We start from the raw sequence: 15,000 nt of genomic DNA on the forward strand, positions 1-15,000 counted from the left end.
AAGATAACGTAAAAATTTTTTTAATTAAAGGAAAAGGGAAAAATGGGCGAGACAGACTGTATTCGTAGGCTCATGGTGACTTATTACAAGTGTAGCCATCAGTATGTAAAAATTAATAAAGAAAACTCACAGTGAACATGGCATGTACGTAGTAGGCATGGCATATATGTACATGCCATGCCCATCAGCAATGGATTAAGCTCTTCTGGAGCCATCTCTCTGTAGAGCCGTCAATGTATAGACAAAAGTAATAAGATATATAAAATACCAGTTGACAGTGAATATATACCCATACTCCAGTGTCAACAGTTGAGAGATGCCAGTTGCTAGTATGTCTGTAGACCGGCTAAGTTTTAAATAATATCTTTCTAATTGATAGATCCACAGTATGTCTGTTTTACCAAACTGCAAATATGGCTTTTTAATATTTCACAAGGCTTTTTTCAATTCTAAGGGCTTAATTTTACAAATTAGAATTTTTTTATTTTCATTCTCATATTATATAGATTCCAATATGACTGCCATCATTGATATATTTACTATTAACTGAATGAAAATGGGTAGCATTTGAAATAAATTCCTCTGACATTAAACAAAGATTATATTTGTAATTGGTTAAAGAAACAAATAATTTTACAAGTATCTCCCCCAATGAAGAAGTAAATGAATGAATGTTCAGGCAGAGGACTGGTTCAGTGGGGGAGTAGGGGATAGGAAGGCAGGCATGGATGGATAAAACCTCCAGATTTATTATCAAATTTATTAAATAATTCTTACTGAATCCCAGTAAATTTAAATGGAAGAATAACTTACATAAAGTTGTTGAGCATAAGATTTTGTATATAAAAATGAGGCATTAGATGTAAGATATTAAGAGTTAATGATTTTGATGGCTGACCTTTTAGATGATAAGTGGAGATTGTTCTTTAGAACTCTGGACTCTTATTGATTTATATTTTGAATTTTGACTTTTTTGGACATTTATATTACAGTAATATATAGGTTTATCAACAAATCTGAGAGTAAGGTATTGTAATTCAATTTACCTTTTCTGCCTGTCCTATGTTTGTTAAATAAAATATTTAGTATGTAATGGGGACTGGAAATGATTTACAGCCTTTTAAGACTCCATATTTAAATTTGTCTACTAAATGAATCTACATGAAAGACAAGACTTGAAATCATAATGACATTTAATTCAATTTCCAATGTTTCCCGTGAATGCTCATAAAAGAGGCAACAGGAGTATCATTAGCATAATGTGAAGATATCTAAGAGTTAGATTACAAAATAAACAACTTCACCATTCTTTTCCTGGCAGCATGAAGTTGGCATTGTGCTCTTCCAGTGTTTGTTCACATGTACCTAGAATTAGTATACAATGGCCATGAGGAATTGGCAAAATCATTCATGGAGAAGTTTGGCAACACTCAAGAAGATTACTTTTAGGAAGATATGCATAAACTTTCTCTTGTTACATCGAGGGACCACATGACAGGATATCAAATCATGGATAACTTTCGGGGAGTCAGAGCTGGATAGCATTCTTATATATATAAGGTAAATTAAAACATCTCTGTATTTTTACATAATTTACTTTTAGCATTGTTGATGAATGAGAATGAGGAAGGAAGTTAGTGAACTTAAGTAAAATGGCAGTTTTCCTTTTATATACCTATCTTGGTAACTTTCATAAGTTTGTCTTTTCTCAAGGAAGGGTGCATCATAATATTAGTTAGAATATATAAAAATGGAAAATTGCGTTTTACTTCTCATGTGAACTGCCTTAACCCATAACTGCCAGGTCATGTGTACCAGCATCATAACAAACCGCTTGGTCTGCTGTGTAAACCTGTACATGCGGTGACACACCAGAGTGCGTGAAGTGGGACATTTGGCTTGATGTAGCGGACTACCCCGACCAGTGTCTGGGCGTTACCAGAAATCACAATATTATACACGTTCAGAGATTTCTGTTACCTGGCAGTGAGGGCTTTAAAAGTTGTCATTTCTCAAAAGAGGGTACATAATAATAGTAACCAATATATATAAATGGAAAATTTGCTTTTTACTTATCATAGGCTCATAAGTTTGTCTTTTCTCACTGAAAAGTGCATAAAAATGTCAACTAAAAAACTTGCCACTGTTGTAGTAGGCATTTTATTAGTACCCAAGCAGACATACCTGATTTCACCAGTTTTTGCTTTTCCCTGGTTTTGGAAGGATTTTTAATTTTCATTTATATTACTGTCAGTAACATGATGATAATCATAATATCAAGAGTAATGATGAGGAGGATGATAAGGATAATTAATGATAATAATAATATATAGTAATAATAATAATAATAGTAATAATAATAGTAATAATAATAGTAATAATAATAGTAATATAATAGTAATGATAATAGTAATGATATAGTAATAATAATAGTAATAATAAAAATAATAGTTTAAAAAAATAATAGTAATAATAATAATAGTAATAAAAATAATAAATAATAATTGATGTGATTGTGATATTGAGATGGTGTATAGATAAGAGGATTATGGAAAGGGTAAAGATATGATGCTGCTGATAAGTGTTAATAGTAATTAAAACAACAATAAAGATATTAGTATTACAAATCAGGTGATCTGTATGTAAACAAAATTCACAAAGCAAAATTAGACTTTATAATCATTCCATAATTTTGACATTAATCCAATTCTGCCAAAAAAAATATGATGTTCATGGTAATATTGTTTTGGGGGGGAAAAAGGTACACATAGATGGCTCCACAAGGAGGTATAGATATCAGTGCTGGTACCATTTTTGATATTATGATTATTACAGTGTTTATTGACAATACTAATAGAAATAGAACATGAAATTAATATTTCTGAAGACCAAGGAAAAGGGTAAACAGGTGAGAGAGGTAGGATCAGTAATTGACTCCTTGGTGATTAAGTATTTGTGGAGCCATCCATGTGTAAACACAATTGATAAATTAAACTTTTTGTGGTCGTGACACATATATACATGCTATACCCAGTAGCATTGGGTTAATGTTCCATGCTCAATATAGAGAATGTATTAATTGTTAGAAGCTGTATTAAGCCCTTGATTTGGATGACGTGACCATCACCTCATGAAAAATTTTGCTTGGCTTGGGGGGCGGGTAACTTGAGTTTGCCATCATGAGATTTCAGCTGAATGTGGGTATGACAGGAATGACTCACCATGAAGTACTAAGTTCTTGAAGGGTGATAACTCAGTTGGCATTTAAAGAGACTTTTTTCATTATTTCCACGATAAATGAGTGTGGAATGTACCATGTAACTATGACTGTCAGCTTTGATCAACTGTGCAGGTTTATTAAAGAAAATTGAATATTACAAGAAAAAATAATAATAATAATAATAAAAATAACAAAATGTTACTTATTGTTATTATTATTGCACAAAATTATGGATTGGATCCCGTGCAATGAAAAATATTTCCAGCTAGCTAAACCAATCAAATGACATATATAGGCATGGAGTCTTGTCACTGCACACTGGCTTTAAGCTGCACACACCATCAGAGTGGCAGCTCAAGTTATGTCTAATGCCTGGATTTTGGGCCATTTGTGGGCAGTGTAGCATCTGGATCCATAGACAGATAAAAAAAAATGGCATGGAGAATTCCTTAAAAAAAAGTGCAGGAAAGCCATTGTGATCTAAATTGGTAAAAATGAGAATCTATGGTTTTATTTTAAGAACCTTATTTCTAGTAGGGGGAGGGTTCCTGTTATTCAGAAACTTTTTGTCCAAATTTTTAAATATTTGCAATATAAGATTTAAGTCAAAATAGAAACAGGTGGTCTCCTTAAGAGCATATCAAGTTAGGATATGCACAAGGAAGAGGTGTATATCGATATGGATTTTCTCCTATATTGTAACCTATTTGGCATGTACAATATCCCATAAAATTATTGGTATAAAGTAAAAAAAAAAGAAAAAAAAAAGGGTCACTTGATAGCCAAATAGCAAATAACAATTGGCAATAGCACAGAATTATTTGAATGAGTTATATTAATGAATATATGTAATTTCAACATAACTCATAAACAATCTTGAGTTGGCTTGTCTGTGGTGATGGTATATGTGAATATATTCTCAACAGACAGTCCATTGGGTTTCATGGGGTTACTACAGTGAGACAGTATCCATGTCTTTGCTCTGTTGCTATATTTAAAATTACCATAAAAATAACTCTCTTAAGCAGAGAGTTAGTTTTACTTTTAGTATAACTTATGATTATAATTTTAAATTCTTTTTTACAGATCAAACCATTTTACAGTGAGAATGTCAAGAAAACCTATGCACACTGAAACGGTACCTGATGAGCGTGGAGGAGGGCCTGTTGCAAGAATCATACATGACCGCTGTACCTGGAGTTTTGAAGGAGTTCCTCGGACAAGAGCACAGGGGTTGGGAGCAACAGCAGGAGCTCAGGAAGGAAAGCACCCAAACAAGGTCAGTATTTGAATATAAAGTTAAAGCATAAAAGTATTAGTAGATCAGTATACATCTAAAGATTCTGAATGGTTGTTTTCTTTTTTTGCAGTTCCCATTCATAAAAGAAAGATAATTTTGGGCAATTTATTTTGACTTGTTTTTATTTTATTTTAGTCAACAAGACCAAATCTATTCGACCCTGAAAGAGCCAGAGCTGCCAAACTTAGCAATGGAGGAAGAGGAGGGTGAAGAAGAGGGAGATAAGCCAAAAAAAAAGAAGCCAAAAAAAAGATGCCCTTCAGAAGAGCAAGAAAAATGATCCAAATGCACCACCTACCTACAGAATAACCCTTGCCAGAATTGTGAGAAATAATGTTGTAATTATATTTTGCTTCAGAAAAAGTTTTTTTATTCAGTTTTCCCATTAATTTCCTTTTGCTCTAAATACTTTCTTATGGGAAATGCCCACATGGGGTTTTTGAATCACTATAAACTATACCACAGTTGTATAATTAGGGTAAAACTTTTTTCCCCCTCATATTGATTGATGTTGGGCTGTTAAAATTTTAAAGATTAAAGAGGAAATTCAACATTCTTAAAATAAAGAGTTAAGGTCCATAAAAATCATATCAATCAACCATTTAATTTTGCTGTACTTATTTATTTTTAGGCGGGATATTGATCGAATTGAAAAGGCCAAAGCATTCAGAGATACAGTGAAGAGGGTCACACTAAACAGAGAGACTCTACCATCTATATGCTTCTAAAACATTTTGAATGCTACAGGGAAGTAAGTAAAGTTGAATGAAAAGTGTACCTCACAAAGTATTTGGATTAGAGAAAGTCTGATTCCTCACTTTTGTTTTGTGGCAAAAGATTTCATGGGACCTTTTTTTTTTTTTTTTTTTCCAGGTAACAGGAGTTGATATATCTGATGATTCGAGCTTGTAGCATATGGTACAGCTGATTCACAAGTTCTTGTACAAAGCATCACGCCAAGAAAATTTAAGATGTATGAAGTCTGCAGAACAATTGAAAAACATTGAAAAAGATGCTGGTATGTACAAGTATATTAAAACTAATTTTATTTAAAAAAAATTTTTGTACATGGTATAAAAGTTAGAAGATTTACAAAATGTTAGGGAAATTGAAACTTGTATTCTTTCAGATGATGTCTTGGTACTATGATGGATGAAAGAACTGCAGTTATGTCCGCACTCTTCTTGGGCTTTCAGGCCCATTTTTATGCTTGCTCCTTTAGTCCAGACCGCAATCTTCTGTGACAGCAGGAGAGGATGGTACTAGAAAGTATTTTTCTATTAAAAAAAAATATTGAAACGTCCTATAATTTGTTTTTAAAACGAAGATACAGTTTGAAAAATTTTACTTCGGTGCTGACAGTTGAACATTTTTATTTAGCTTGTCCAGTATTCAATTCAGGGGTAGCAAGTCTAAAAAAGCTTCATTGAATGTGAACTGTCAAAAATTTCTAGCTTCAAAAAAGGGCATTTAAATATATATATACATATTGCTTTTGATATTCATTTCAGTTCGCTTATGGAGTTTGCAGACTTGGACCGCCTTGTTGTGTACAAGGGTCAGGGTATTTGCTGTATGGGATGTGAGTTTTTTCTCCCTATGGCTATTCCCCTTTTGCATCAGGAGGTCACGATCGAGGGTGGCCGTTATGGGCTAAGATCATCATCACCATTAAGAATTTTTGCAGGACATTTTTTCAGATGTTGATGTAAGTTTCTAGAAAAATAAAAGTAAATGCCCAGTAAATTAATTTAATCTTGAAAAGGGAAAAAAATAAAGATCAGTTTGGAGCAATAGATATTTGTTCATTTATTTATATATATATATTTTTTAGAATGGGTACATTGTGTCATTCATTTCAGATTTCATACACTACATCTATCTGTTCCCTTTTCCCAAACTGCATAGCAAAATTTTGGATTAATTTTTTCACAGGTGTCAGTTCCACCCAAACAGCAATTATTTTGGCTTCGGGTTTTCTAGCGATCGCAGCATCAGACTTTGGATGTTCTCAATGGAAATTGTGTTCGGGGTTCTAACAGGCCACAAGGTAATTACTTTTTAAAATATTTTTCTTTTTAGGAGTAAATATTAGAATAGTCTTTTCTGAGTATTTTTATTGGGGAAAATGTTCAAAGTACAAGTAGGCAAGAAGAATACTTAGAAAAGAAACTCAGGTGTTCATACACAAATGTAGGACAAGGGGGCAGAAACTTGGCATATACAAAATTTCTAATTGGAGAAAATAGGAAACAGTATTTTGCTACAAGGGTGATAATTTGCTAATTGATGTAGTGTGTGAAAAGAGGGCTGGAATATAGGAGATGAAAGTGAGGGAAAGAAATGTTCAAGGATTGTTGATATGGTCAGAGGTGTGTTATCTAAAATGTAGCTAATGACCAGCTCACAAAAAGGGAAGGAAAGAATTTTAGAAAAGGGAAAATTTTAGGGGCAGGGGACATTACAACAGAAAGATATCCATTCAACTTATTGACGACTTAACGTTTCAGGATGTTTTGATGCATTAGCATTTCACCATGTGGGAGGTTTCTGGTTTCTGGGGGTGGAGACAAGCGTGTTTTAGTATGGGATCTGGCAAATGGGCAATCTTATTGCTGAAATGTTATCTCATACATCAACAATCTACAAAATTTCTTTCTCAAGAGATTGTAATATGCTTGCTTCAGGTTGGTACTCTGTAATTTTGTTATGGATTATTACATGCCCATAGAGAACATCATACACACAAAAATTAAGAAGATAATAAAAAAATAAAATTTTAAAAACCAATGCCCTCCCTTTCAAGGTGGAGGGAAAACTGCGAAAGCTGTGGGACTTCACACGTGTTCTAGAAGACAATCACGAGGAGGATTCAGTGTATCTCACAATCCTGAATTTTAAACGGAGGGGAATCCTTGCTCTTGGGGACATTCCCAACGAAAATACCCAGTGCTTGCAACACACTTTACCAGAAGAAATGTTTTGTTGGCTGCTGGACATTTGAGGGATGAAAGATTGTTATTTATAGTGTAGAGATGGGGATATTTTTTTTCAACCTAAATAAAACCATAAGATGTTAAAAACACTGAACATAAAGTAAAAACAAAATTTCTGTAAAGTGTTTGCAATAAAAGAGTAATCTAATTTGATAATTTTATTATTTATAATAGGTATTTTAACTGTACAAGATTGCTGTCTGACTTGGGGTTCAGAGTGTACACAAAAAGATGTCAGTTGTGCCTGGCTTGACTTTTGCAGATAATTTCCCAAGTGGTTGCCAAATCAATCAAGCACAAGAACATTTGCAATTCCAAGCACAATGAGCAGAGCAAGTTTGACATGCCAATAAAATTTTGACCTTAACAAAAATATCAATGAGGTTATCTTCAGAAAAAAAAGAAAGAAAGAAAGAAAGAAATTAATAAAAAAAAAAAAAAAAAAAAAGGAAAAAAACCCTCATCGACTAGTTGCACAAGGATCACGATTGCTGGTGTTCCCAAAATATCGATGGGTTAAATGCCTCACAAGGGTTTCGTGCCAGGTGACCTACAGTCGGGACCATAAAGTCAGAAGAGCATGTTTTTAATAACTTGTAAAATTATTTTACTTTGAGTAGCTTTGTATAAGATGAAAATTATACCTTATTTCTAATACAATACTGAGGGCTCTTACAAAATATTCTGAAGATAAAAACATGAGACTGCAAGAATGATATTTTTAATGGCACACCACAGTAGGCATTTTTTTCATTACAGCACAAGTAATTGGCCAGTTAGCATCATGTACCAAGATGCAAAAGGGAAAATTTGGGCCCATTAGCATCATCATGTACCAGGAGAAAAGGGGGTATGGGGGGGCAGTCAGATTAGACTTGGGCACTAATTGAAGCAAGCCACTTTGATATGCAGTTATAATAAAATTTTCTCATATTTTTAAACTGGGTTAATACATACATCCTGCCAGACAAAAAGGGCTTCAAAAAAGGCAGTTGCCCATCAGACATTTAAAAACATGATAATCCTAATTTGACTTTTTGGGCTGCTAACTATCTGTCTAGCTACCCAAGTCTAATCCTGCCCATTATTTGACATTAAACAAAAAAAAAACAAAAATTTACAAGTGACATGAAATTTTTCCCCTACTTTATAAAAAAAATTTAAATAGATAATATAATTATTATCACATGGCCAATCATGGTCAAGCATTAGATGGGACTGGACTTTTAAATGTGATGCTTACCATGAACAAAAATGCAGTGAGTCCTGAACGCTCACGTTCCATGTATGACCAGTTAGCTTTAAATCAAAAGTGGTGACGACTCACACTTTATGTTCTCCTCGTTGACTGATGGTTGGAGTTATGGGTAGTGAACCTGATACACATGACATGCAGTCAATATACTGTACAAACTTAACTACCATTCCATATATTACTGATAAGCCTTTATTAACATGACATTCTTCTCTCCTTCCACTTTGGTGAGCAGATTTTAGCGCTGGGGCATAAGATCTCACAATACATGATTTTGTGAGAATGCCCAAAATAAACCACTCTAACCACATTGTGAAACCCATTGTGTCCATGATTTTTTTTTTTTTTTCTTAAAAATGTCAACACTTAATATTTGCAAGATGGGTGGGTTAGGGAATATTAGCTACAAGAATCGATAAATAATGGGAATGACAATACAGTGTGCAACTGAAACCAATAACAAATGAATCAAGTTATAAAATTACAATAAATTAAAAGATTTTAAAAAGCTCTTAACAAGAAGGTACCCTCTTGGTAAATTGTCTTACTGCCAAAAAAGCCTAAGAGATCCTCATGTGATTCAAAGATGCACAAAAAAATTACCTTTTGGATTACAATTTTTTTATACAAATTAATCACACACGTATTAATGAGTACCAGTTAAACGTGGTATTCCTATTTCAAAACCTGACACATAAAAAAATAACAAAGGGTGACTAAGTTTCCATAAACTGTTAAATTTTCTAAAGTTGAGACCCATGCAAAAATTTTAACCCAGGAATGATGCAATCTTCAAAATCAATGGGGAAACGTGAGCTAACAGCAGCTGGATATCATAAATTTCACTAGCATCACAATGTTCCACCTGAAACAAAAGAGAAAAATTATAAATATATGCCTTATGATTATATTTATTGTAAAAGAAAAAGAAAACCTGCATGTTAAAGATAATAAATATCATGCAATTTAGCTTTAACTTCAAATTTTTATGGATATTTTTAAAATATCCATGCATGTTGCAGGTCATTTCTCTGAAAAATTCTTTCAATGAGACATATTTTTTGGGTTTCCCGAAGATCTAGTGCAAAGGGTAGAGCAAAAAAGATGTGATAGCCTATTAGAAAAAATCAATAAAGTTGCCCTTTTTATGCAATTTTTGTATAATCAGCCCAAAACCAGGAAAGACATAATACAATAAAAAAAACCATTCTAATAACTCCCTATTTCCAACCAAACCTCCCCATTTTCAATTTTGCATTAGAAAGTTGAACTTTTCACCTTGTCCCTCATTAATTTATAGCTTTTGTGTTATTCTGCTCCGATTTTTCTACTTGTCTGTCTTTTACTCATAACAGGGAGAGGATATGAGTAAGTGCACAAGTGACTGTGTCTCTCAATATTGTATTTTATCCACTGTTTGTTTTGTTTTCTCCACTGACATTTTTTCCTCTCTACATGGTGCTGAGGAGTGGGCAGTGTAACTAAAATAAGAGTTGTGTGTCTAACTTCTCTGGAAAGGGAGCCCTTTTTAGTTAGTTTTTCTCAGCCTTTGCTTTGTCCATGCTTTTGCATATGTAAAAGTAATGTACCTCTCCTTGCAAAAGACAGAGGTAATACAAATTTAAAAATTAAATCTAATGAATATTTGTACAAATATCCTAAGCTGGTATATAGATAATGTAATATATTTGCATAATTCAAATACAATGATATATATACATAGATATATATAGTCTTAATGGCAATGAAGTATCATAAACAACTAAATAAAGCGCTGGTGGATTATCATTACAGAAAAAAAAAGGGGGGGGGGGTTGGAAACAAAGGCAAAGAGAAACAAATCTGTCCTACACATATTATCCATCAGCATTCCTTCAAATTTACAATGCAAGTATGATACTGACTCACTGACTCATTCATTCACTCACACACACACACTCACACACTCACTCACTCACTAACTCACACACGGCAGATTAAAGTTATTCCCGATTAAATTCTGAAGATATTAATCGCAGCACAGATTTCAATCTTTAGTGACCACTGTAATTTATTATTATTAATTACTGGTATTGATTAATAACAATAATAATTTTAAAATCTACAGAGAAGAGAAGAAATGGAATCCTTTGGACAAAACAGTCTGCAAATGCTAGAACCCAGGCAATAATGATAAATAACAATAATAATAATCGTCATTATTTTTACTTTAATACAACTCAAAAAAGCCATAACCTGGGCAATAATGTTAAAGTTTTAAAAAATACTATCTTAATATATTTAAAATAAATCACTATAAAAAAGTTATGAATAACAGAATGAATCATGCTATTTCCACAAACTAAAACAAGAAGTCAGGATATCCCCCCCCCCACCATTGAAATCAGTGTCTACCATTTTGTTACAGTTCCACCAACTAATGCCTTTGTGCTCTGCATATAGGATGCAACCATTTTTTAAATTCACAATGTATAATTAACCCTTTTCCGACGGGTAGTATTCATATTGGCCCGGGCCTCGCTGCCGGGGGCTTATATCATCGCCCTAGCATCCGCGACCATTCCTGCCAAATACCAGCATCCCATGCCATTTCTTCGTAATACTACGAAGATATGTTGTATTTTCAGTTTTCATTATTTTTTAAAGTCTCTACTTGCCAAACTTCCTGATAAATCGAAACTGAAGGGTATTTTTGTTGTTATATTGACTCCATAATTGATCATTATTTGGTCTATAGTCCGAAGCAGTGTGCGGCATCATGGAGTTGAAATCGTCGGTTTGTTGCATTTTTTTTGTTTGTTGCATGGTAAAAATGAGAAAGTGTTAAAACCGACTTAATCACAAAAAAAAAAATAAATAAAAAAAATAAATAAATAAATAAATAAATAAATTCATGGCATGTCCATACATACTCTATGGCATGTGCATACGTGCCCCCGGCAGATAGTCCCGGCATGGCATGTGCGTACATGCCACCCGTCGGCAATGGGTTAATATGTTCAAATACAAAGTGCTTAAGATTGTTATATTAAATTTTAACACAAAAAAAGGTGTTGGATACATCCAAGCAAAAGGAAATTAAACAGTTAATGAAAGTGCAGTCTTCCAAGGAAATCATATCCCTTAGCAATAAATTCCAATGTGTTCCCCATACATCAATGAGAGTAAATAGTGAATATCATCATTAACCCTCTCCCGACGGGTAGTATTCATAGTGGCCTGGGCCCCGCTGCCAGGGGCTCATATCGTCACCCTAGCATGCGCGACCGCTCATGCCCAATACCAGCATCCCTTGCCTTTTCTTCGCAATACTGTTGTATTTTCAGTATTAATATTTTCTAAGGTCTCTATTTGCCATATTTCCTGATAAATCAAGACTGTAGTATATTTTTGTTGTTATATAGACTCCATAGTTGATCATTATTCTCTCTATAGTCTGAATAAAATAAGCAGAGTGTGGTATCGTGGAGATGAAACCGTACGTTTTGTTGTTTTTTTTTGTTTTTTTTTGCATTTTTTTTTTCAAGCTATTTTATAAGATAAACTTTTGTTTCAACAGGTTTATATTATGACTTTCATTTAGATATAATTTTATGTTCAGTGTTTTTATAGATATGTGATTTTTTTTTTACAAAATACATATCGGTATTTTCACGTGGTTTTACATTATCACTTCATGAATACTATATAATATCTCTGACCAATGTAATTGATTACTAACGTAATTTTTTTTACGCTAACCTTGGAAGCCCGAGAAGCCTTCATGAAATGCATAGTATGGGAAAAATGAGAAAAAGTGTTAAAAACTACTTAATCACATTTTCAGTGGCAAAAAAATTATATTTTGCCATAATTGTAACAAAAAAATAAGTCATGGCATGGCCATACATACACCATGGCATGTAATGTACATGCCACCGGCAGATAGTCCAGGCATGCCATGGCATGTAAATACATGCCACCCCTGTTGGGAAAGGGTTAATATTAGCACCCTAAAAACTAGTCACCAATCATCAAAGCCCAGATAACTTTCACCAAGAAACGAAATCAAGATAACTGAAGCCAATAACAAAATAAATAAACAGTGCTTTAGTATTTTGAACTCATCTTTACCAGATCAGCAGTGTTTTGGGAAAATAACATAGCCATCAGAAATTTTACTTGACCTTTCTGGGGATGTTTTTTGTTCTCCATATAGTTGTTAAAGTAAATAATACAAAATATGTACCCATATCGTTGTTACTGTAAATAATACAAAATATATATCCATATCGTTGTTACAGTAAATAATACAAAATATGTACCCATATCATTGTTACAGTAAATAATACAAAATATGTACCCATATCAAGTGTAGGTTTCATTTGGTTTGGGGAAAGAAGTGCAATGAAATCTTCCTAGCCCTAACTATTGCCAGTAAGCGATGGGGAAACTAGTCACATATGATTAGGGATCCCTGAGTAGGCATGAATAGTAAGAGGGGGGTCACATTTTATTTATATTTATTTATATATATATATAATATATATATATATATATATATATATATATATAATATAATATAAATAATAATATAATATAATATAATATATATAATATATAAAATATATATATATATATATATATATAATTATATTTAAAATAATATAAATATAATATTATATTATATATGTATGTGTGTGTGTGTGTGTGTGTGTGTGTGTATATGTATACATGTATGTGTTTATATATACATATGTGTATGTATGTGTTTATTTGTGTGTATGTATATACATACACATACACATACACATAAAAACCCTACATATAATATATATATATATTATATATATATATATATATATATATATATATATATATTATATCTATATATATATATATATAATATTTATATATATACTTATATAATATAGATATATAATATATTATCTAATATATATGATATATTATATATATATATATATTTATATATATTAGATATATATATAATATCATATATATATAGATATATATATGTGTGTGTGTTGTGTGTGTGTGTGTGGTTTCTGTGTGTGTGTGTGTGTGGGTGTGTGTTTGGTGGGTGCTCCTGTTGTGTGTGTGTATGTGTGATGTGTGTATGTGTTGTGTGTCTGGTGTGTGTGTATGTGTGTTTGTGTATGGTATATGTGTGTAGTGGTGTGTGTGTGGGGTGTGTGTGTGTTGTGTCCTGCTCTGGTGTGTGTGTGTGTGTGTGTGTGTGTGTGGTGTGTTTTGTGTGTGTTGTGTGTGTCCTCCCTTTGTGGTGTGTGTGTATGTATATGGGTATGAAAGGTATGTGTTTGTATATATACATATTTGTATGGATGTGTGTCTAGTTGGTGTCGTGTTGTCGATATTATATTATATATATATATATATAATATATATATATATATATAAATATTATACATATATTATATATATATATATATATACACACACACATACACACAAACTAAACAAATACATACAAATATGTATATATAAACATATACATGTATACATATACTACACACATATATATATATTATATATGATATAGATATATATCTATGATATATATATATATTTATATATATATATATATATATAATGTGTGTATATGTATAAATGTATGTGTTTATATAATACATATGTGTATGTATTTGTTTATTTGTGTATTAGTGTGATAAATGATATATAGATATCATATATATAGAGATGAGAGTGATATATATAGATACATGACACTAGTAGATGATATAAGAGATAGAATAGATAAATGAGAGTACATCTAATAGAGATAAGAATAATAAAGAGAGATTATAGATATAATAATATATATAATATATATATATATCTAATATATAGTAGGATAATGATATAATGTATATCTATAGATATAGTTGTAGAGCTATATATAAAATGATATCGACAGATGATAGAGGGAGTATGCGAGAGAGAGATATGGATATCTCTATATATATAGATTATATATATGTATATCTATATAGTATATATAGATAGATATATAGAGAGTGATATATACGGTATATCTCGCTACTCTATATATTTGGAGAGATAGTATGTATATCTATATATGGTATAGGGATATGGAGATACATGTAGATATATATATAATTTATGGATATATATGTATAGTATATACATTATATTTATAAGAGTATATAGAGATAAAGAGATATATAGTAGATATTATATAGATATATGT

At 32.0% G+C, this 15,000-nt stretch overlaps 1 protein-coding gene and 1 pseudogene across 6 annotated transcripts in view; one reads left to right on the top strand and one right to left on the bottom strand.

Moving 5' to 3' along the window:
- Window positions 1-15,000, bottom strand: part of LOC119580875 (ras-related protein Rab-5B-like) — a 40,038-nt gene that overhangs the window by 2,685 nt on the left and 22,353 nt on the right. For 2 of the 6 annotated variants that reach the window (XM_037929094.1, XM_037929097.1), the window contains one exon: window positions 9,094-9,636. The exons of the other annotated variants lie outside the window; for them this stretch is intronic. The gene's annotated coding sequence lies outside the window, so the exon portion shown is untranslated. Of the gene's footprint in view, window positions 1-9,093; window positions 9,637-15,000 lie in introns of those variants that run through there. 6 annotated transcript variants of the gene reach the window in all.
- On the top strand, window positions 317-7,524 carry LOC119580576 (annotated as a pseudogene).

This window comes from Penaeus monodon, chromosome 14 (assembly GCF_015228065.2).
Source record: "Penaeus monodon isolate SGIC_2016 chromosome 14, NSTDA_Pmon_1, whole genome shotgun sequence".
NCBI lineage: Eukaryota > Metazoa > Arthropoda > Malacostraca > Decapoda > Penaeidae > Penaeus > Penaeus monodon.